The following is an 8,420-nucleotide window of genomic DNA, read 5'->3' as shown; positions in this document are numbered from 1 at the left end:
TTAAAAAAAAAAAAAAAAAGTCTCTGTCCCCGGCTGTCAGAATCATAGAGGCTGGAAAGAACCTCTGTGGTCCATGTTCACTGTTAACGCAGGTTGCCTACAGCAGGTTGCACAGGAAAGTGTCCAGGTGGTTTTGAATATCTTCAGAGGAGGGCTTTAAAGCCTCTTTCGGCAGCCTGTTCCACTGCTCTGTCAGCCTCAAAGAATCATATAGTTTACAAAAAAAATGCAAAAAGAGAATATGAAAAGTATTAAAACTATTTAATTTTCTTAATAAATATGATAGTATGGAAAAAAATAAAGGCTGGCTCTTATTACTTTAGCTACTTCTAAAATTATCTAAAATGTGTTGGGGGAACTTTGCTTATAGTTTTGGTCCTGGCATGTCTTGCTTAGTTAGGTCTGTGGCCCCTTACCTGGATTCCTAGTCCTGGGAAAAAAAGTTTAGGTAGATAGACTGTAGAAGAAGTGAAGAAAAATGGCTCTGTCACATGGATCAGTGATAGAGACTGGAATAAAGATAAATTCATTCATCTGACTGAAAATCAACATTCAACTTGGTTAAGAATGACCATGAAAGGTTTACCCGAATTAATTCCTTCTTAATTAATAGCCTGCTATTTGGTACAATTTCTATGAAAAAATTGAGTTCCTTATTTATTTGTAAAGTCTCTTTATGTATATGCATATTAACAACCCAAACATATCAATCAAAATGTTTGCAAAACCCAGCGGGGTTGAAATTATAGTATTTGATAATCAAAAGAAATCTACTGACAGTAAATTAAAAAGGATATGACATGACACCACTTCCTTTTTCTCAGACAAGGAATAGGACCGCTGTTCTCTTTCTTGGCATTCTACATCTGCCACTAGTTTCTGCAAATGAGTATTTCTCTTCACATACCATGGGGAAAGATATCTCTCAGTTGTCACACTATCTAAACTTATTTCTAATTTTTAACTCCGTTGTATGGCAAATTTTAACTGTATTAGCCCAGGAAATTGGATGCTGAGGGCAGCTCATTATAGTTCTAAATGAAGTTGGCAAAACAAAATCATCTAATTCTTGTTGTTTCCTGAGTGGAGCATACAACAAACTTTCAAGAAGCCTTGTGATAGTTTTTTAATCTCTAAACATCTGGTAGGAGAGGACTAAGTTCCTTCATGTAAGTTTTCTTCTTCTCAGAGCTAACAATTATCGGGGAAAAAATGACTAGAATTCTGAAAAATTAAAATCATCAGCAACCACAAAATGCCATCCACGATAACACATAATTTTGTAGCAGATAGCTTAAACTGAAGTGGAATTTATTAATCTGCATCTATTGATGGATTTTTGCTTTACGTATTGAAGAACTGACAACTGCAAGATTAGTATTTCCACCCCTTTCAGAGACAGTACGAATTAAGTATTCTTAGTGCTAGGGATCACTCATTTCTATGACTGAATGTTCTAGACTGTTCAGCACTAAATAAAGCTAATATCTTTACCTTTATTTACATGTTTTTAGAATTGATTTTACTTAGCTATTGAAAAACAAAATTAGTTTTGTTAATTGCAAAACTCTACATCTGTAGAAGTTAAACTAATAGATAATTGGAGCATCTTCGTTAATGTTGAGAATATCAAAGGAGAATCTTTTATTGCTCTTTTTCAGAGCATAATCAGAAGACAAGAAAAATGACTACTGTTCAGCAGTTTTTTAGTTTTCACACAGTTGAGTGCTAAGGAATTTCATCCATAAGATAAAATCTGAGGCTTTTTGTTTTTTGCTAGCACATGTTACTGTTCTTTTATACAGAATAAACGTCCTGTTGTATCATCATGTAGTTACATCTGTGTCAAAACAGCAAATACTCCGACTTGCAGAGTATATCATCATACTCATTTTCATATTACTGTTTAATTTATGGAACTCATATGCATAACAATGCATTGCAGCTCCCCACAGGTGGATGCAGGATTATGTTGTGGAGTGTAATCTGCAGACAGAACTGGAGTGTGGGTTTTTTTTTCCATTTCTTTGTTTTTTGTAAATAAGACAAGTACTTCTAAGCAGAATTCTTATGGGATGGGAAGTGGATTTACATTACCATACTAATATCTAAGATCAATCTATCCATGGTAAATTAACTATTTTTTTTTCATATCTCATTCTTGATGTTTTTCAGCATCTTTCTTAGCTAGTTAACACAATTATTTGTTATTGAAATGGAAACTACCTTCAGTCTGCTAACTTACTTGCATTCTCAGCAATAAAGTGCTTCAGAATGCCCCTTCAGTAGTCTCACTTTTGTCCTATTCTCAGTTCTAGGAGACCAGTGTGTAGCCTGCTTGTTCAGGCCGGAGTTAGTTAATAACACATCAGTGAGAATAGGATAACTGAGTTCCTTTCTTGTAGCTTTTTCATTGCTTTGATTCTGTTAAATCCCAAGATTTTATCTCATCTGTTTTAGCAATTTAGCTACTAAGTGTATGCTAATTTTATATAAATCTGTGACTACGTAGCAAACAATGCAGCTACAAAACCAAATGAAAAAAAAAAAAGCCCACAAACATGTGAAACAGCATTTTTCCCATCTTTACTTACAGATAAATTTTTCTGCAAGTTGTTTAGAAGAAAGTTAACTCCTAAAACACAAAGTTAATGCTAGCAGCATCAAGAGTTAGGCCTGAACCTCTGGTTTCCTATGTAAGCTAAGATTTATTACTGTGCTGAATAGAGTCCTCTAACAAACTGACCTGGTTTAAAAGTTTGTGTCATGGCCATCAATAGTGTTGTCATCCTTACTGTTGTACCAGCAAGCTTGATGTTTTTGGATGCTGCTCTGGTGGGTTGTTTGCAATAAGCATGCAAAAGGGTATTGTGAAGATGGAAGTGGTAATTGTAGGGGCGCTTTCTCAGAAGTAACAGGCAGCACAGGAAAAATGCACAAATGCTTTAAATGTAAAAAAATTATAATTTTGATGAAAGGAACCTATCAGCATTAATTGGAAGAATATAGACAAGATGGAAGGAGGCCTTCAAAGAATAGTAACTTGTTCTTAATATATTGGAGTTAGTAGAAGGATGCTTAATGGAGAGCTAGTATGTTCTTAGTGGTGAGTGGAGAAAATTGTGGAGAAAATTTAATTATCTTAAAGTAAAGGCTGTATTTTTAACCACAAGAAAATTTCAGGGCTTTTAACCTTGGTATTTTGGGCCTTATAAAATTCCAGCACCTTGCAGTTATTCCTGAATTCATAATATGAAAATTTTTGCGCCTTTATGTAATTAAATAAGGCTCAAGTTCACTGTTACAGATTGAGCTTCAGTGATAAATGGTGATGTTTTCATTAATCCTCTTAATCACAGTTTTTATTGCATAAGTGTGAAGCAAAGGAAGAAAAGATAAACATCCAGAAGACCAGAATTCTTTGTCTGAGGGGTGTATTCACCATATGACATGGCTGACATTTTTAGCTGTTGAGGTGGGGTGTACTGTAAGTTATGCAAGCTCCTAAGGGGGTGTAGTCTTGGTTCAACAGGGATTCCAGCTCATCATGCTTGGTTAATATTTTTGCTAATGGCATAAAGACAGCTGGCACAGAAGTGTACTGGCAGTTATTTGTTTCTCAGATAACTTGAGAAACCAGAAGTTTCTCAAATTGTTAGTAATTGTGATGATTGTGATTCCATGGCACGTCCCCAGAAATCTTGGTTTTGACAGAACTCTTCTGTGTTGTCTGTTGCCCATAACAGAATAATTCTGAAGGTGCAAATGTAGGAGAAATCATTTCACTCTGAAGACCTAAGTGCATACATAAAGGTAAGCATAGTAGCTGAACTTGTTTTCAAAAAGAAGAAAACAAGGAAATTAGGAAGAAGAATAGGATGTCATGGACTAGAATTTCTCATCGTAAGAAAGACAAGTGATAGTTGTTCAACAGAGATGTTTGATGTTTTTGTTTTTTGACAACTTGGCTAAGATAAAAGGCACCTACTGTTAGATGTTTTTTTTTTCAGTATGTTATTCTTCTGGAAAAGCTCTTTAAAAGAAACCAAACTGATGCAGTATGCAATAACGTGAACATGTCATTTTGCATTGCTCACACTTTAATATCGTAACATTAAACTTCTTTTTAATAAGTGCTAAAATAGTATTGAAAGTGGAAAGAGAAATGCCAGTCCCTTCTCCCTGGTCACTGATGACAGAACACATGGGGACAGCACAAAGGTGCAGCACAGGACTTTCAGACTGGATGTTAGGAAAAATTTCATTCCTGCGAGGATATTGAATACTGGAATGGGCTTCCTAGTGAGGTGGTTGGTGCCCCATGTCTATCAATGTTCAAGAAATACTTGGATAATACCCTTGTTAATCTACTGAAGATTTGGTTAGCCCTGAAATGGTCAGGCAGCTGGACTTAAATGATCTTTGAAGGTCCCTTCCATCTGAATTGTTCTATTCATGTCAATTTTCTGAAACATTATCCTTCTGAAAAACACAGGCAGCTGTTACCAGACCCCAGGAGACATCTTCCCAGACTCAGGACAGAATTAAGTCACCTAGTCATGTTCTCTCTCTCTATTGTCAGTCAACCAGTATCAGTTTGCTTCTACTCAGATAGTCAGGTAAAGGAGTGGGTGGGCAATATCCTGTGTATTTTTGTGATGGGAAGTTCATGGTGCTTTTTCAAGTTTTAATTAACAAGTACACCATCAGCCTTCTTTAGAAATCATTTATGGATTATAATCCTAGACTTGCTCAGAAATTTGTTTCCTTTGAAACTTAGTAGTAACCTGTGTAAATCTTGTTGGATGGACGTTTATATGTGTCAGGACTGTTTCTTATGTGTTCATTGCTTTGCAATGATAAACAAGGAATTCATTTGCTTTTTTTCAAGGCTGGTATTCTGTAAGCAAGATATAAGATCAATGAGAGTGTTTTTCAGTGAATTTATAAGGAGCACAGTCTTTGAATTGTATTTATGTGCTTAATGGTGAGTACGCATGCAAGCTTTTTTCTGGATGCTACAGAGTTCATCTGCAGTTTGGAAACCTGAATGATTTTGTATGTAAATGTTGGTTGTAAATTTTGGTGTCCTAGAATAGATAATGCATTATACAAATCAATGAAGGAATTCGTATTATAAACATTTGAACTTCATTGACAGAAAATCTTCATGTGATACAGAAACATTTGTTAGTACAAAATTTATTCCATATAAACTGTAGCTAGGAGATTACTTCCAGCTTCACTGCTATTGGAATTTGCTGTCTATGGATGGCTTTTATAGTAGCTGTGGGAGCACAGCTCATGATACTGTGCACTAAGAGAAGGAAAACTAATACACCCGAGAAAAATTACTTACATGTTAACTGAGAGAATTAAGGAAAAATAGAAAATAAATTATGTTTTTAAAGGACTTGAAATGTAGAATATAGAGGATGTATAAACATGTCTGTATTTTTTTTTTTACGTGCTGTGGATGAGATCAGATTTTTATCACTGGATCAGTATAACATTTACTTTCCTTTAAAGATACCTTAGTTATCTAACATACTTATATACCTGTACTTTAGTATGAGTGAATTATGGATTGCCTTATAATTGTACTTTATAACCACTGTAAATATAATGGGTCTATTTCATAAAAAGCTTCTTATTCATGTTCTTAGCTTTAAAACATAATTTAAAATTTTGACTCAATTTAGTATGTGGAGTTTTTTCTACGGGTTTAGCATACACCCAAACTTCAAGACTTTCATGCCTGTGCAGCAGAACTGATTGTTGTTCAATGAGGAAAACAAAAGAGAGAAAAGAATATAAATCAGGGGCAGGATTGGTTGTAAAGAACTCTTGCCAAGAACTTAATGCAAGAGACATTTGCGAGTTCACCTTTACCTCCCACTGCTTCCATCAGTCTAGCAAGTGCCTTCATAGCCATTATTTTGTGGCAGTGCTCCATGGTGTTTTCTTGGCACTTCCATCCTTGTGGAAGGTTCTGCAGCTGAGCTGAGTTTATGGCACAATGTGACTGATGGTGATCGGCTGAGTTCTTGTCCAGCAAAATGAGATAGATACATATTTTTGTTGCATGTTTCTTGATTGAGTTTTTAGAGTAGATTGCAAAACAAGGGTTTATGTGTTCTGGAAGTTGAATTTCCTCATCCTTTTTTTTTTTAAACTTGTCAGTGTTAACAGGTGCTACTTAATCTTTTGTGAATTCTAAGTCTAATGGCCTTGCTTTTTAAGACCTAGTTTTCTGAATTAGAAAATCCAAAATTTCAGTCTAAAAAATCAGCTCATGAAGCAACAATATAAAGCAATGTGAGATGCACCTTCTTTTTGTAGATTGCTAAATAATTAGTTTCAGTTTCTATTCAAAATGATTTATTTTTTGAATTAAGTACTTTATGTGAAAAATATCAAGCTTTTAGGAGCGCACGTGAATGGCCTGTCACCAGTGAAAATGAGAGAGAGACACTTTGGATTAGAGCAGTATTTTAGTCAGTATTTGTACTTAATCATTTGTTGCTATTACTTACCCTTAAAGCTACTCACTGAAAGAGTGGTATATGTACATACCTTTTCTGGGTATGTATACTTTTTCAATACCTGCTCAGAGGAATCAGAAGAAGAATAAAGATCTTTAAATAATGCTGAAAATACTAAATTGTATAATGTCCTTTGAATCTGTAAAAAATAATTGCATTTTTAGCTTATGGTAGAAAGAATTGATACACGTATGTTCTGTTTCCTGCCTTGATCAAGGATGTATGAAAGACTTCATCACTGCTTTCCGATGATCATTAAGGTACTTTTCTGTACAAACGTTTCTCTGAATTATTCTCCTTTCAGTTCCAGGAAACAGAAGTTGTCAGCATTGCAATTGTTGGAAAGCTTAGTGGAAGAAAAAAAATGAGTCATCCAGATAATTGTAAAACGTAAAAACAAAAAGTTACCTGAATGCAAGTTTTTTTTTTTTTCCTGCTTTTTAATCCTGCTGTGAGGATGCCACACCACTTAACACTGACTTGGCATTGTGTCTCAATGCTTGGAGAAAAGCAGCAGAGATGTTTAATATAGGAATATTGTGTTGCAGCTGGCCGAAGGCCCTGCAGTGGCTGAATTGTAATGGCCCTTTAGAAATCCATTCATTTGTGAAACCAGCCTTTGGTGTGAAAGATAGTTTCCCGCTTGTCTGTGGCTTTGGTGCACACATCAGTTTTACTGTGTTGTAACAATTACCTATTTGTCAGAAACATAGATTTATGGAAAATGACTGAAGTGAAATTGCAAAGATAAGGCTGTGATTAGTTGTTTTGATAGGAATGCTGGGAAAAGGTAGCTTTAAAGAAAAACATTCCAAGAGTATTAAAAGATTTAACATACGTGAAGTTCTGAAATGTTATTTTCTTATTATTGAAAGAGGTGTTTAAAAAGAATTACTCAAATTCATCTGATGTTTTTGTACGTATGATGTAGGAGTTGTTGGTTTGGGAGCTACATAAAGTGCCTTAGGCACTGACCTGTTTATTCTCTTCATTAAATTTTGTCCTCTTTTTTAAGATGGGAGATGTCCTCCCAGAGCAAGTAAAAGGTCTGAAGTTGCTGGAATTCAGACATTGCCACAAGCTGTATCTTGCAAAAGTTTATACAACTTCTTTTGATTTGATTTCTGGAGGGCAGGAGAACTTCTGACTACAGTTCTGTGTAGATATCAGTGAAAGGCCTTCTGTTATAAAATGTTTTGTTTTCATTTAAAGGGAGAGAGCTTTTCAGGATTGACAATGATAACGCCTAAGGTTTCAGGTAACATCCTAGCTGTCATGCAGTATGAACTGTTTCTGTTTTCTTTCTCATACATTATTGTAATCCATATTTTAATTTGAATTTTAATTATAGGAGCCAATTTGTATAATTAATTGTTAGCTAGTAAACACTTCCTTCACTAACAGTATTGTTTACCAGCTTACTAACCATGTATGTTGATATACAGGGTTGAATAGTTCTGTGTAATTATTTTGCAGCACTGATGTGGTTAATTAAATATCAACGGAGAAAAGTAGGGTGATTCTAGGAAGTCATTAAACCTATTGGTGTAAGCCTTGAGCAGGGTGAGAAATTGCAATCTTATCTCATTGGTTGGTATGCTACGGTACTCCTTCAGCTATTTCTAGAGTCTGTGAACTTATGTTGAGTAGTTTGTAGAATTCCAGAGCTGTGAACTAGCAGTTTTGCTCTTAGGGTTTTTTTTCTTTTTGTTGACATAATCTTTTTTTAAAAAAATGTGTGCGTGTGAATACAAGTATATGAGAAACTGGACACATTGTTGGATGGGAGATAACCAACCAGGTGGTGTCATGGAGTTAACTAGATTAATTTACACCCGTGACAGGGGACAATAGGCCACTGCCCTCTTCCCCCTC

Source organism: Meleagris gallopavo, chromosome 8 (assembly GCF_000146605.3).
Source record: "Meleagris gallopavo isolate NT-WF06-2002-E0010 breed Aviagen turkey brand Nicholas breeding stock chromosome 8, Turkey_5.1, whole genome shotgun sequence".
In the NCBI taxonomy this organism is placed as follows: domain Eukaryota; kingdom Metazoa; phylum Chordata; class Aves; order Galliformes; family Phasianidae; genus Meleagris; species Meleagris gallopavo.
Note: the sequence above shows the minus strand (reverse complement) of the source record.